Genomic DNA, 17,284 nt, shown 5'->3' with positions numbered 1-17,284 from the left:
TCTTCGGGCAGTAGGCGGGGGACACCCTGAACCGGTTGCCAGCCAATCGCAGGGCACACAGAGATCAACAACCATCCACACTCACACTCACACCTAGGGACAATTTAGAGTGTTCAATCAGCATGCCATGCATGTTTTTGGAATGTGGGAGGAAACCGGAGTACCCGGAGAAAACCCACGCAGGCACGGGGAGAACATGCAAACTCCACACAGGAAGGTCGGAGCCGGGATCGAACCCACGACCTCTGCACTGTGAGGTCAACGCGCTAACCACTGGACCACCGGGATGAGTCCACAATTTATTTTTAGGCTACTTATATACTGATGGAGTTCTTCTAAAACTTGTACAACCGTAAAGACGAAGAAGCAGCTGGCTGCCATCAAGTGCTCTTCCCTTCAGCACTTCACTGCACCGCACTCCACCCTGAACTGGTCACCAATCAGTCGCAGGGCGCACACAGAGACAAACAACCATTCACACCCACATCCATCTCGTCAGTGAGTATGAACTGATCCCACGCTCCCCGCACACAAGACAGGCGAGTGCGAAGAGCAACTTCCAAAGTTGTACCCTGCATCGAAACTGTCGTGGTGTAATTCTCCTTATTTTCCTCAAGGTGGCAGTGGTCCTCCGTTACGCAGGATGTCAAAAAAAGCACATTTGACAATCGCTCAATTGCTCCTTCATGTAAATGCAGACATCATCTCCATCACGTCATTGGCCAAAAACTCTCACACTTGACTTCATACGTTCAAACCATTTTCAGCTGTTTTGCCTTTTTTTTCTCTCTCTCTCTATCCCCACCTCAACTTGAACAAACTGTACTGAACCGATAAAAAAAAAAATGCTTGTGCTCGAACTGCTTTTCTTTCCACACGTCCTCACGGTGACTTTTGAAGGCCTTCGACGTGTCGGCTGAGAGCCCGTCGCTCGTTGTTGTTTCGGAGAGGCCCGCACGGGCAACGTGTTGAAATGAGTCGCTACTTGGGCGCGGTGGATGAATTGTTTTCTGGGCCCGACTTGACGTGAACGCACGCGTACGTACGTGCGCGAGCACGCCGGGCCGCGCGCCAAAAGTAAATGTGCCACCGTCGAGAAGCGGCCCGTTGGGAATTTTGTACGCGTGTATTGAACGTTCCTTCAAATGGCCTTCACATGAAAACCGTTTACAGGTGTGCTAATAGATTTGCTAATCCCTGACATGTTTAGAAAATGGCTACGTTTATCCCTCCATTTGACTGGCAAACAGTCCATTTAAGTATTTATTCAATATCCTTCAGACCCATCTTAAGGTGCATGTGCACTCGTTGTGCTCATTACACTGGGAAAAAAAATGTTGGGTGAATTCAAAATTTCTAGGCAACAAATTTCGATAACATTTCAGAGTTGGGCAATTCAAATCAATGTTTTAAGTTTTGCTGTGGAGAAAAAATCTTTAAATTCGTCTTTTAGGCCAAAAGGTAGATATTATTTGTGCAATAAAAAAATAAAAGCCAGGATAAATCATTTCAAAACCTTTTCAAGATTAATATGACCTACACCCCATACAACTGAATGGGATCGTTTAATAATTTGGAGACGCACACATAAACTGAGAGCATCTTGTTGCAGAAGTGTGCACCCCCCCATGTAACTGGAGTGGCAGCGATGTACAGAATGAACCAATCACTTTCAAACTCATTAAATGAGAGTCATCACACACTTGCCACGATACAAAATGACTCCTGATTAATCCCAGATAAAGTTCAGCTGTTTAAGGAGGCTTTTCCTGACATGTTAGTAGTCCACAGCATCCAAGAGATCTCACTGTTAAGGAAAAACATTTTTTAAAAATGGTGTTACCTATACTATGGAACACAGTTGAAGACAGGCATCATCAAATGGAGAAAATATTGCACAAAAACGACATTACTCACACTCAACCTCCCGACAACAGTGATGACAATTGCTCAGCCACATTGAAGAAGCTGCTTTTCTTTCAAGTACCAATTGTTTACTGTACAGGTATGTGACAACAACCTCCTATCTTCTACTTAATGCTGGAAATACACCCAAGCCCTGCTATAGTTTGCAAAAACACACTGAAAATCTCCTACATGTGGAAAAATGTGTTTCAAAGATCAAAGCAACCTTGAACTTTTTGGCCCTAGTGCCAAAATGTAAATTTGGTGCAAACACAACACTGCTCATCACATGGCTGCATCATGGTTTTGGGCTGTTTTTTCTGTCCAATCAGACTTAACTGTCAGGCTTCTGTCGATAGCAACAACAACAACAAAAAAAAATGTAGGAAAAGCCTACTCGAACATCCGAAATTTATTTGGGTTTCATCAGAGGCTTTCTAAATAGTAGCAAGTGTGTGCTGACTCCCATTTAACACGAATATTGATGTGATTAGTTAATTCCGAACCATAAAAAAAAAAAAACTACACCTTTGGGCTGACTTTATGTGCCAAAGTAAACATCCAAGTCAGCACTCAAGACAATTAAAGTCTTCATTTGATTGTTCATCAAAGAATTTTACAGTAAGCGGTCCAACAACGCCTTCACTGCTGGGAATGTGGTTGATTATGCAACTGAAGAATGATGAAATAGTCGTCTTGATCATTTTCACATGATGATAACGGTCATATATTCAACAAAAGAATTCTGGGGCATTAGAAAACAGTGTTAAAAACATAAATCTAGTTACGCAAGACACATTTTTGTATTTGGTCGAAAGCCCGAGAAGAGTGATAATCGGACGGTGTGAGATTTAGGATGAAAAAGAAGGAAATTCTTCTTGGGATTGAGATTTATGTTTTTCTTCTCTGTTGCTGAACATTTTCTTATCTGGCAGATATGAAAAGCAGCTGTGAACACACACACACACACACACACACACACACACACACACACACACACACACACACACACACACACACACACGTGTACAGACAGAACTGGGGACAACGTCCTCTCACTGGCCATACCATAAGGTATACCCGTGATGGAAAATGTATATTCGTGTATGAATCTCGGTACATTCTTACTTAACAAGGTTTTGCATAATATCACGGTTGGGTGAAATCCTTACATCTCAGGAGAAAAAAAACAAACAAACATCCATTCTATTATTTTGTTCTTAGTAGTCTGTTTGCACAATGCGCAACGAAAGGGAATAAAACTGCACCTCCTGTATGCTTTATATCAAGGAATTTTATTGCATATGTTATAAATAGAAAAAAAATGGACAATCTACCATGTGATTTTAACCCTTTCATGCACCAATAATGATAACTTGTAACTTGATAACATGAGTAGCTGTCCACTGCAGTCACCGCTGTCCCTGAAAGGGTTAATAGCATTGCTGGGAATCCATAAATAACATGAAAAAGGTCATTTCTCAGAGTGAGTAGTCATTAGTAATTAGTGATTAATACTAATTAATAATTAGTCTGTTGAGCATGTTTAAGGTGGGGTCCTTTTTCATGAAATCTGAGTACCCTCCACTTTGTATTGAGATCCCGCGTCTGTAAGTGGTGAGTGACATGTGAAATTTGACTTGGCCAGTGTGAAAACACACATACTCATGCAGGGCCAGAAGGAACCCAGCAGGGTGTTAACAAAGGAACACATTTCATACAACGCTCGTCTTAATCGGGAGAACCACACATTTGGTCGGCTGCTGCTTTCTTCAACGTGTGACTCAGCGGCAGGGCCCCATTCTCCCCAAAATAAAGGAATAAAAGGAAGCCATGTATGTTGAAATAACAACACCAGTCGTCGATAAGCTTGTTTTTGTCAGTAACATCTGCTCCGGTGCTTATTGATTCATGTTGAGCAAACGCCTACTGCGGGGGTTGGCAATCCATAGCTCTTTAGCGCCGCCCTAGTGGCTCCTTGGAGCTTTTTCAAAAATGTTTGAAAATGGAAAAAGATGGGGGAGGGAAATATATATTTGGTTTTACTATGGTTTATTTAGGAGGACAAACATGACACAAACATGACACAAACATTCTTAATGTTTTCCAATGCTGTAAAGATGTGTAGAATAAATATTAAATTTCAACATTTCTGTCAATAAGGATTTGCGTCACACGTTTTTATTAGGGGTTAGGGTTCAGAGTTAGGGTTAGGGGATCAGGGTTTGAGTTCGGGTTAGAGTTAGGGTTAGGGTCGGGGTTAGGGTTTAGGGTTTAGGGTTAGGGCTAGGGCTTAGGGTTTGGGGTTAGGGTTTAGGGTTAAGGTTAGGGGGTATGGGGTTAGGGTTAGGGGTGAGGGTTAGGGTTAGGGTTAAGGGTTAGGGTTCGGGGTTGGGGTTGGGGTTTGGGGATTAGGGTTTGGGTTAGGTGTAGCGTTAGAGTTAGGAGTTTGGGGTTAGGGTTAGGGGTTAGGGTTCGGGGTTAGGATGGTTAGGGTTCGGGTCGGGTTTGAGTTAGGGTTAGGGTTAGGGTTACGGGATCGGGATAGAGTAAGGGTTAGTGGTTAGGGGTTCGGAGTCACGGTTGGGGTTAGGGTTAGGGTTGGGGGTTAGGGTTCGGGTTTAGGGTTAGAGAGATTAGAGTTAGGGTTGGGGTTAGGGTTAAAGTTAGGGTTAGGGTTTAGGGTTAGGGTTGGGGTTAGGGTTAGGGTTAGGGTAGGGGATTAGGGTTTGGGTTAGGTTTAGGGTTAGTGTTAGGTTTAGGGTTCAGTGTTAGGGGTTAGGGTTTGGGTTGAGGGTTAGGGGGATTAGGGTTTTGGTATGGGTTAGAGTTTGGTTTAGGGTTAGGCTTTAGGATTTGGGTTAGGGGTTTAGGGGTTAAGGGTAGTCTTCGGGTTCGGATTTGGAGTTCGGGTTGGGGTTAGGGGCTAATGTTAGGGATTAGGGGTAGGGGTTAGGGTTAGGGGGATGAGGGTTTTGGTACGGGTTAGAGTTAGGTTTAGGGTGAGGCTTTAGGGTTTTGGTTAGTGGTTAGGGGTGAGGGTTAGGGGTTAGGGTTCAGGGTTAGGGGTTAGGGTTGGGGTTAGGGTTCGGGGTTAGGGTCAGGGGGATTAGGGTTTCGGTTCGGGTTAGAGTTAGGGTTAGGGTTAGGGTAAAGGTTCGGGGTTAGGTTTAGGGGTTCGGGGTCATTGTTGGGGTTAGGGTTAGGGGTTAGGGTTCGGGTTTAGGGTTAGGGGGATTAGGGTTTGGGTTTGGGTTAGGGTTTGGGTTAGGGTTAGGGTTAGGGCTTGGGGTTAGTTGTTAGGGTTAGGGTTAGTGTTAGGGTTGTGGTTAGGGTTAGGGATTAGGGTTAGGGTTGGGGTTAGGGGTTCGGGGTTAGGGTTAGGGTTAGGTTTTAAAGTTAGGGTTAGGGATTAGGGTTTAGGGTTCGGGGTTAGGGTTTAGGGGGATTAGGGTTTGGCGTCGGGTTAAGGTTAGAGTTAGTGTTAGGTTTTGGGGTTAGGGGTTAGGGTTTGGGTTCAGGTTAGGGGATTAGGGTTTGGGTTAGGGTTAGGGTAGGGAGTTTGTTTTGGGGTAGTGTTTAGGGTTTTGGGTTAGGGTTAGTTTTCGGGTTAAGATTAGGGGCTCGGGTTTTGGATTTGTTTTAGGGGTATGGTAACAAACTATATGTCGATGTATTTTTAGATGAGCAGCATGAATGTAACATAAATAATGCTCCGCAAAGTTGTTTCGTATTGTAATTTGTGAAATGTGTCCGGTCTGGGGCGCACAAATCTGAATCCCAATAAAAGTTGGACATCAGCGGTTCGCACCTCTTTAATACATGAAATCGGAGTGTGGTGGGGCACGGGCACCCAAGTTGAAGTTTCCTGTTAAAACTTAGAGTCAAACAAAAAAACACATGTAAAAAAAAAAACACCAAAAAGGTCAACCAAGCCACATCATTTCTTCCAACCAAAGTCCACCATCTTAATATGTTAAGTGATTGACTTACGTCTGTTGTGTGAAACACAATAGAGGGGTTAACAAAAATGATGTTTTTGTGGTGTCATAAGCTCATTTATTCAAAGAATGGAGTCAGACTTATGTTTATCAGGGGAAAAGTTGAATAACCTACAATCTTTTTTACGATAGGAAATCTCAGAGCTCAACTTGAGCCTCAAAGTTCAAATTTGACATCAGCGGCGATAGTTTAAGAAAAACAAAAGACTCACTCTTGACTCAAAACACAAACTAGTCCCACATCGATGGGACTTGGTGTAAAAACAGCATTTTTACAAGGAAAAAAAAAAGTTGTATTCTTCGCAAGAGCAAAGACGTATGTGGTCGGGAATTCGTCTACAATGTCTTCTTGTCTGTCCCGAGTGTGGTCGTGATGGTTGATTTGGATCCCAGCCTTCCTCGAACTTGACTTCATATGAGGAGAAAAAAAATAAATAAAAAATTAGAACATCGGACACATGCTGAAGTGATTAGATAGCACGAGTGAAGCCAGAAAGTGACAACGTGCAGGCCAGAAAGTAAAAGCTTGTTGATGTCCCTTGAATCCCATGAAAAATGTTTGCTGTGGCGAACGCCAAAAGTGTGTGTACTTGTTAGTGCGAGTCCAAAATAAGATAATCTTTGGCAAGCTTCCGCCATAGGCAGCTGCTTTATCTTTCCTGCTTTCCATCACACCGGGAAGAAGCCATTACAAATTGGCCCTGATCTCCAATAAAATGAGGAATGTATTGCAAACTCGTCCAGTATAGAAACGGTGCAGCCCCAGACTGTCTATTCCTCACACCTCGATGAAGTCGCCTGCTAACTAACTAACCATCAGACATGATTAGTCGTGGCCCTAGTCGCGAGTCTCTTTTATTGATTTCACCAATTGTTTGCCACGGTAACGCTCATATCTGGTTATAAACATTCATGTCAGGACAGCCTTATACTAAGGTATTAATGTGACTGAACGTGTTGGAGAGCGATCGATATGATATTGTATTGGAAGTACGGCTTCCTCCTGCAGACGCTGTTCGTTAGCACGTGTTGCATAATCCTTCCCCTTTCCGTGTCTGTCAACACTGGACTTGACATTCGGACTTCCTGGGAGCTTTATGCTTCAAATTTTTGACCTCCTTATGACTTGCACAGATGTGACTTCCTTCCACCTCTGATGTGAACCGCTGCACGAGGGACCCCAACTGGATGCCGATCATTCCGCGCGTGTACGGCAAATGTCGCGGCCTTTGACGATGAGTGACATTCAGGTGTTTTTCTGTACGTTCACGCTCCGACACCTGCTCACATCATTAAAGTGGGAAAAACCTCGCCGGAAGAATGAAGGCACGTGTTCACGTTGTGTGTGATTATTGCTCAGTGACACCGCATAATGACTCAGTCTAAGCTCATTCCTTCTTTACACATTGCAGCCTCCTTGCATAGCGCTGAGATGGACAGAGGTGGCGTAAATACTCACGCTGTGTATACTTGTGGAAAATGAGACTGGTCACGGCTCACCTGGTTTCTGCATTTGGTCACATGACGCTCGCAATGCGAGCCCGAGGGCACTTTGATTTCAGTTTCACTCGACAGCAGATGGCGGTGCAGGGCACTGTGGCGGCGACTTAATGGACATTCATGCAATTGTCATCAGAATATTGTTTTTAAGACAAGTGGAGACACAGAAAGAACATTTTTGCCGCAGGCTCCGCCCCTTTAAGTAGAAGTACCCATTGTTGTGCAAAAAAATAAAAAAAATCACATGACACATTTTTGGTGTTTCCATTCATTTCAATGCATGACATCTTGGAAGGTACCCCAGTATTCAAGTCAGATCCAGATTCCTGAAAAATCTGTTTGATTACAGTAAGAAAATATTTAACCTTGGTTACTTGCCACCGGCATCCTTTCATCCCCCTGGCAGCGATCGGACGCACGTTGCAGTGTGTATGTTGTTAATTAAGGGTTCCGAAGGCTTCACAGTCCAGCGCTCGTCGGCTGCCGGCTGCCAGTTGGATTCGGCCGGGGCTGTCATTCCAGTTTGCGAGGGATCAGGTGGAGGTCAACGTGGGCCCGCGGGGGTTCACGGCCCTCTTTGCCAGCCCGGCCTTTCGCTATCGCGGCTTTTATCCCAGCTAATAAGACGTCTTGACGGGGGAATCCCAAGAGGGGCGACGGATTAAGATATGCGGCTTCACCTCCGCAACCCAATGCGTGTGGAGCAACATTTTCTCAGTGCTTACTTAACCAGAAGAAGCATGACTGTTTTGAAACTCAGAGCGCATTGTTCCAATGTGCCGATCGGTTATTGAGATTGCTCCTAAAAAGGACTGTCAGAGCCCAGTGCGTCAGGCACTATAGCTCGAAACAGTTCAAGCACAAGCTGCTGATTGTTTTGTAACACAGGCTGCGTTCAGAAATTAATGAGAGGCGTCTTGCGTCTCTGAACACACACGCTCTCAGAGTGGTGTGAGGGCGGCGGAATGAAGTTCTGAACGTGCCCTGTGTTGACAGCAGCGAATGAATTCCAATCGGATGAAACTTCCGCTTATAATTATTCAGGTTTTTTTTGTTTTTTTTTAATGGCCAACCTTAACGAATTAGCCGATCGGATTTTAATCTCGTCCTAAGAAAGCCAATGAGCTGCCCCCCTATGACAATGGCATTTTTCCCATCATCTGGTTGATCCGAGCAGCGCTTATAACAGCCAACTTCAACTAGCAAAACACGCCTGAGAAATCTGCAAACATTCATAAATGTCATAATTAGCACCTCTGCTGAGTAGGATGTGTCTTTTTTCAATATATACGTGTGTGTGTGTGTGTGTGTGTGTGTGTGTGTGTGTGTGTGTGTGTGTGTGTGTGTGTGTGTGTGCGCGCGCGCGCGCGCGCGCGCGTGTGTGCCCCTTTGGGCCTGCAGGCTCCCCTCGCCTCGCATGAGCAGCTCGAGCGCTGAGAGCAGCAACAAGAAAGGTCAGGAGGAGTCCAGCGCTGCCTCGCTCATCTCTCGCTCGCTCCTTCTCGCGTTCAGACGGCCTGTTTCCGTTTCCGCGTTTTGCTGCCAACTCAACTGAACAGATATCGTTCTGAACAGTGCTTCTCAAACTATTTCCAACCGGTTGAGCCGTAGGTTGGGTGTTCGCCGTCGGAGAAATTGTATATGGGGACCATGAAAATGAATATATTAACCAATGACTCCACCAATTAAAGCTCTGATGTGATTGGAACATACCGAGACATAAATCTGACCTCCCCAAATGAAAAAAGTGGCTTTTTTCAAACATTTTACACCAAGTATGACCTAATAAATACTACATGGCCATCCGAGTTGTGCCATCATCATAACCAAGATTAAACTAAAGCAGCATGCTGGATTGCTTTAAGAGGTTTTGTTCTGAAAAAAAGTACATTTGATGTGATTGTAAGCCAGTGCAACATTGAGCACAGTTTTTAACATCACGACTGTTTGGACAATTTCAGCTCAAAAACTGTATTTAATGATTCAATACAAATGTGTTGTACATAAAAGTTAAATATAAGGGGGATTTGTAATTAAAAGTTTCAAACAAACTCAAAGATTAAGTGCAAATACGTAATACTTAAAAGTTAAATACAACTGAAGTGAACCCTACAATAATTCTTTTTCATACCATTAGAGGGAGCTGGAGTGCCACTAGTGCTACTCACGCCGCACTTTGAGAATCACAGTTTTACAACAAAGTTATTTGTATTATTACAGGAATAAATTCATATATATTTTTTTCCATGAACAAAAAGTGTATTTTATTTGTTTATTTATTTTTATAATAGTCCTGTTTTTTTGGGGGGGTGGGGGTAGAAAAAAGTCATCTTTTCTAGAATGAACTGTGTAATATATGAACAATATTTTGTTTTTAAATTTGATTTTTCAAATCATGACTTTCTTGGAGCGGGTTATTCTCTCCACTGTTTATCCCGACAGAATCTTTGTTCTTGTAAAGATTAATGTTATTATCCTTTAAAATAAAATCTCTCTCTCCATCTATCTATCAATCAATCTAGCGAGCGAGCTAGCTAGCTAGCGAGATAGCTAGCGAACTATCGCTCCATCTAGCTAGCTAGGTAGATAGATAGATAGATGGATCGATAGCTCTCTGTTTTGACGGTGTTTGTTGATTTCCATTACAGTTCTCCCTCTTATGATTATTCTGCCACAAGCTTTTCATTCTGTTGCGTCCCCATAACTGAACCCCCAACCTCCTAATTGTCCCAAATGTTTGTGCCTTGGCCACTCAAAAGGCTCGTAATGCTAGCGGACATGTCGTAATGGTGGCGTGGCCCGGGTTCAAACCTTTGCTCCGTTTGTCCTTGCCGTGTTTGTTGTGGGTGAACGAGGGCCAGCGAGTTGGCCCGGGCCGCTCTTCATGGGCTGACAAGCCTTCAACACGCACACGAACAAGCACGCACACATGCACGGAACTTTCAACAGGATCTCTGTGTAAAGCTGTTTTGAGCTTTTATTCCAAGTCCTGAAAAGCCAGGTTAAGTCCATGTATAAACTCTTTCATCACTCGTACGACAATTCAGCCCACAAATAACAATTTACAAGTAGCATTCGTGTTTCTGCGAGTGCCACTTTTGGCCGACGAGTACGCCATTAAATATTTATAGCAAAGTACAGCACTACACAAGTAACACTCAAGCCACACATCCAAGATTCCAACCCAGAACCTCTTGCCTGTGAGGCAGACATGCTATCCGCTAGGCAGAGGTTTTCCCGTGCCAGGATAATTTTTCATCTTCCTTCACGGTGGCCTTTGCATATTTTAGATTTCTTGTCAAGTAAGATGCATTCACGAAGCATGTGAGACCCCCTTTAAATCAAATCAAGCCGCGGTCTGAGTCTCGATGATGACTTTCTATAAAATGCGAGGCCACCTCTCTCGCTCGTCTGCGCCAGTTGACTTGATGGACCCCGCATGGATGAAATATCAGCTGGAAGCAACGAGCTCCCAGGGACAAGTTGGATTCTAGTCAAAAATGTCATTGCGCCATCTTCCAGGAGAACGTGTTGCACTCCAGCTGCAGATTTTTTTTTTTTATTATTATTATTCTTCTTGTTCTCCTTTGGTGCAAAAATGGGCGTCACAGCTCCCAGCGAGTCACAACTTTTAGGATTTGGGATTTGCCAAGCTGAAAATCAACTTGACTTAGACTTGGATTTCAGTGAACCCCCATTGATGATAAGGTTTGATGACAATTCTGCACTCGCCTGCAATCAGTGAAAGTCCACAATAAATATCAACCAAATAATTCTTTAATTGTCGATTTACCCCTCCCACATGCTGTAAACACACTCGTAGTTAATTAAACACACATTTTAAAATATTCCTTAGCCCCGCTTCTCACTCTCTTTCTCGGTCAAGAAATGGAGACTATCGGATAACATCACTTTGAGGAAATGAAAACTCACTGACGCCGATTTTCAGATAGTTTGCCTCACATTGTTTATGTGTCACTACCAGTTGAAGGTTACTGTCAAACTCAATCAGGACACCCAAAAAAAAAATTACATTGTATATCTAATCAGAAAAAAAAATTCAAACAAACCATACTACGATAACAATGAGCTATCTTTAGAACGAACATGTAATGCAAAGCGCCAGCACAGAAAAATACTTTCTGTTCTGTGAAAACTGTATTGAAGCTTCGTAGGGGACGTACTGCTCCTCTTTTTCTCGCTCTTAATTATGCTGCATGTCTTCCAATAGTGCCTAGTTCTGCCCAGCATGTTGTGACACAATCGTGGGACTTTCCCGTGTCCTGAACAAACCCATTAAAAAATGTTTGGATATAATCAGAGGGGGGTGGTGGGGGTTGCAAAAGATGAACTACAATATAGGAACGCTTCACTGTAGACAATAACGAGACCGGTAGAGGAAAAAAAAAAAAAAAAAAACTGATGTGAACGTGTTAGTACGGCCAATTGACGCCAGTCCAAATATGAAAGTGTTTGACGCGACTTGTGACTTCCTTGACTCAAGTCAAGACTTGACGGCGTTGACTCCACTTGACTTGCTGGATGTTCGCCAGGCTATCTTGTTTGTGTCGAGACTTCCCGTTGACTTGCACATCTGCGACTTCTTTCCATCTCTGACTCTCTAGAAGCTTTTGTGAAGGTGCGGACTCCAAAGGTTGGCTCACGCGCGAAGGGTCCCACGTGTGGACGGGAAAAGTTTGCGGGATCCAAACCTCAGCGAATTCCTGATGATGGAAAGAATGCAGAGAGAGACGCCGCGTTCTCTTGGTTTTGTTTTTGACTGGCCGTCCATGCAGCTCTGCTCCCCTTTCACTTCTCTGGAAATGTGTGTGGATGTAAAGTGAATTTCTTTTTTTATCGGGGGGGGGGGGGGAAACTGAATTGAAAGAGCATGTGGAAGTGTTTTATTGTGACTTGGACGGAGAGCAGGCCTTGTTTGTCTGAGGTGCTTCTTCGCTAACGTCACGTAAACATGACAAAAAGCATCAATGTCGTAAACATGCTGGAGCGCCAAAAATTTGACCAGGGCAAAACAAATGCTTGCTGTTACTTCAATGGACTGGTTTTAATTATTGTTTGCTTAGTTTCCATAAGTGTATGTATTGGTAGCGGTAGTTCTCTCATTTAGGCTGCAGCTCCACGTGCCCGGTTCTGATTTAACGCATTCCAGACTCACCTCCCCATTCAGTTTGAATACATACAAACTTATTTAAACCCATTTTCAAGTATTCCTTCGCACCTGTTCTTGCTCACTTTCAGTCAAGAAATAGGAGAATGTCATATAACATCATTTGAAGCCAGGGATAGCTCCAGGACTTTTTTCTTTCCAAGGCCAAAAGGGGGCGAGAATGATTAATAATGGGGGGCTGAGAAAATAATTTATGAATATATTTTAGAATCAAATATGAGCGGTCGCTGATGTTATAGTGGCATACTCACCAGTGTGCATGTGGGCGTGAATGGTCATTTGTGTCTATACGTGCCCTGCGACTGACTGGCGTCCACTTCAGGGTGTCATCTGCCTCCCGACCCCCTGCCCCCCGCAACCCTCTTCAGGATAAGCGGTGTTCAAAATGGATGGATGGATATCAAATACAATGATGGGAATGCTTAACTGGAGCTACAAGATTTCCCAGACTCACCTGCACTTCTCCAGATGAGCAGCCAAGTGTACTTGCTTCAAGTTCTTAATCCCTCGTATCGTTGAAGTTGGCTGTTAACACAAAAAAAAAATAAAAGAGAATGAATCGTCATTCATTTAAACAACAAAACTGGTCACCCAAATCATATCATTCCAAAAGTCCATTAGCTTAATGCTCACATATAATGTGAATTGCCATAGACAGGCTAATAGAAATTAGCATCATTGTTGCTGTGATTATGACCCTTGAAACAACTGCTACTTTAACACAGAGCAGAAACGCCTACAACAGCGTATACAGTCATACCTCAGTTTTCGACCATAATCCGTTCCAGAAGGCTGTTCGAAAACCGATTTGTGTGAAAACCGAAACCACCAAATTTTTGGTCGAAAACCCATTTGGTCGAGAACAGAGACGTTCGAAAACCGAGGTTTGACTGTACTTTGAAATGCAATTGAACATTGAATGTTAAAACACCAATATGTTAACGCCAACCATATGAAAGTCTGCTAGCTCATTGCTAACATTAATGTGAAACATCATAGACAGGCTTGGAAAACAAACAAACAAACAAAATCAATTGTTTCAAAATCGGCAATGTAGATAAAAACTCGATAAAAAGTAAACAGCAATTTGGTGGCAGTTCAATCTTGTTATTAAAATGACAGAATCACAAAGAGTCATCCAATAAAATGAAATTGCCAATGTCAACATCACGCCGAAGATCATTTTCTCATCAAGATGAATCCTCTTCAGGATAAGCGGTGTTCAAAATGGATGGATGGATATCAAATACAATGATGGGAATGCTTAACTGGAGCTACAAGATTTCCCAGACTCACCTGCACTTCTCCAGATGAGCAGCCAAGTGTACTTGCTTCAAGTTCTTAATCCCTCGTATCGTTGAAGTTGGCTGTTAACACAAAAAAAAAATAAAAGAGAATGAATCGTCATTCATTTAAACAACAAAACTGGTCACCCAAATCATATCATTCCAAAAGTCCATTAGCTTAATGCTCACATATAATGTGAATTGCCATAGACAGGCTAATAGAAATTAGCATCATTGTTGCTGTGATTATGACCCTTGAAACAACTGCTACTTTAACACAGAGCAGAAACGCCTACAACAGCGTATACAGTCATACCTCAGTTTTCGACCATAATCCGTTCCAGAAGGCTGTTCGAAAACCGATTTGTGTGAAAACCGAAACCACCAAATTTTTGGTCGAAAACCCATTTGGTCGAGAACAGAGACGTTCGAAAACCGAGGTTTGACTGTACTTTGAAATGCAATTGAACATTGAATGTTAAAACACCAATATGTTAACGCCAACCATATGAAAGTCTGCTAGCTCATTGCTAACATTAATGTGAAACATCATAGACAGGCTTGGAAAACAAACAAACAAACAAAATCAATTGTTTCAAAATCGGCAATGTAGATAAAAACTCGATAAAAAGTAAACAGCAATTTGGTGGCAGTTCAATCTTGTTATTAAAATGACAGAATCACAAAGAGTCATCCAATAAAATGAAATTGCCAATGTCAACATCACGCCGAAGATCATTTTCTCATCAAGATGAATCATTGCTTTTTTTTTTTTTTAACGGCTTATTTTCTTTTGCCATTTGGTTGCGAGACAGACGGAACTTGCGCTATCCAAATGACATCATGAGCACAAAGCGTTCGTTCCCAAGGCTGCGAAATGAAAGGAAGCTCAGGGCCAGGAAGTCAGCGCTTTTGATTAACACTGTCACTGCAAAGCCAGCTGTATACACATACACACACACACACACACACACACACACACACACACACACACACACACACACACACACACACACACGTGCACGCACGTGCACATTCAGCTCAGATAGCACAGTGGCCGTTATCAAGTGTTCACTGTTGCCCGGCAACCATGTTGAGCCTGAGGGTGGGTTTCCCTTTTGAAAGTTCTGCAACAAAGTAGTCTCGGATAACATTCCGCAGCATTCCATGCTGCACTCAGGTGCCCCCTCAACATGTATTTGTGTGTGTGTGTGTGTGTGTGTGTGTGTGTGCGCGCGCGCACTTAGTTACAAGGAGTGAACTCGCCTTTCTCTTGGGGACACAATGAAGTAATCCAAACCTTTTGAGTTAAACAAAATCTGTGAGTAACAACGCCCCCCTCCAAAAAAAAAAAAAAGACAGTGAACACTCCTCCCGGCACAATTCATCTTTCCCACATATTGTATATTTTATTGATGTACACAGGCAAGTCAGAATTTAGAGTTGAACACTTTCAATGAGTGCCAAAAAATGGCAGAAATGCTGACAAACATACACCATATTTGGTTTGTTGGACGTTTTGTTGTTTTAATATTCATTGTTTAATTCTCTGTAGTTGTATGAGTCATTTTTAAAGTAACCGTCAACTGGGAAGTGACAAACATCTTGAAGCGAGCACACTCGGCCTCTTTAAGGGAGGACTGTGAGCGAGAACGTCTTCTTGACGTTTCTTCAAAGCGATGTTATACGGGTCTCCCATTTCTTGCCAGCAAGAGACTGAGAACAGGTGCTAAGAATTACTTTGAAGAAAGTATGTTTCCATAAGTCGAAATGCCTTTCAAGCATATTTTCATGTGTATGCCACATTTTCAACGTAAAAATATTTCCCTCCGCTCAAAATGAGGCTTTCGGCGTCTCCTGAATGTCAGGGCATGTTTGCACTCGTCGTCGTGAGTGAGAGGCGAAACGAGGATGTTCACTGTGAGCTTGCAAATATTTGCTGGCGTTTGCCCAGCGCTTTACAACAGATTTGTGTCCTCAATTCTTTTGTGTTTCCTCCATGGAGACGAAGACGCGTTGAACCGCGGCGGCACCATCAGCCGCATTTCTCACGTCAGGCAGAAGACCAGACATGGCAAAAGCATTTTCATCCCACACACGCTTTTGTTCCGTCTTGCGCTCCCCCGGCCAACATGAGACCTTGTCGGTCTCTGGAAGCACTTGAAAGCAGACAAATATTCAAGCCCGCTGTCTTCACACTCGGATCTTTGGATCCAAAGTTTGCGCAGGTCATTGTTCGCGCAAATGCGATGGAAACAAAAAAAAAAAAAAAAAAAATCAAACGATTAGAGCGTAACGTTGCGGGGTTTGATTTGGGCCTTAATGCTGAATGCACTGAACTACAATCACAAGTTCAGTTCTAATATCGCACAGGTGTCAAAGTCAAGGCCCGGGGGCCAGATCCGGCCCGCCACGTCATTTTATGTGGCCCACGGGAGCAAATCATGTCCATCAACTATCATGATCCTGTCACCCATGTCAAATTGTGATGGGTAATAAAGAACGTTGATATTTTACATCGGCCCTCCAAGGGAAGCCGTAACTCCGAAGTGGCCCGCGACAAAAAATGAGTTTGACACCCCCTCATTAATGTCTATTTTTATTTTCTTTTTTTTTTGGTCATTGCCTTTCTCTTAGCCGCACGTTGACATGCACATTAGGTTTTGGTCCAATCGGATTTCAGGCTTCCAGGATTGGCAGAATATGATCATTTATAGGATGCCATACAACATGACCCAATCCGGGGTTGAGCAATAAGAGAAAGGTCATTGTCATGTTGTGCACATTGTGCTTCGGCGTCTCCTGGGAGATGCTCATCAATTTGCTCTTCTCAATTCTTCAGCTCGGACTCCCTGCTTCTGTTTTTCCCCACTTGACTGTGACCCTTTTTGGAGCCCCAAAGAAATATCGTTCATTTTGGACACGGAGGTCAGGATGGGATCCTGACCTTATCTGACCCTTCCTGGGGGGTCCCTACCAGACCGCATCGTGTTTCCCCAAATCTGGACGTGTGGAGAGTCAATATCTCAATGAGTGATTCATTACTTGGAGTGTTGTAGTGTCACATTGCTCGAATGAGTTGAAGAAAAGATCGATGATCAAGATTATTGGCATGACTAGATTACCCCCGAATCTCATTTTGCATAGTGTTGGGCTCTCTTATAGATCGTGACACAGCAAGGGTCCACCAACCAGTCGCCCTGCAGTTCCGAGAGGTGTAAAACAGGGGTTATGAGGTCGAAAAGGGGCTTGGGGGGGTGCGAGGGTACGTGCCTTTGCCTTTGTTGGATTTTCAAAAGAAGAAGCAGGACCTTGAAATCAATCCCCGTCTCTGAGGAGCACCCGCAAGGCAAGGAGCCGAGCTGGCAGAGTAATAACTGGAAGCAGATACCTTTTTTTTTTTT

This window comes from Hippocampus comes, unplaced genomic scaffold, assembly GCF_001891065.2.
Source record: "Hippocampus comes isolate QL1 unplaced genomic scaffold, H_comes_QL1_v1.1 scaffold83, whole genome shotgun sequence".
Classification (NCBI taxonomy): Eukaryota; Metazoa; Chordata; class Actinopteri; order Syngnathiformes; family Syngnathidae; genus Hippocampus; species Hippocampus comes.
This window is presented reverse-complemented; position numbering follows the sequence as displayed.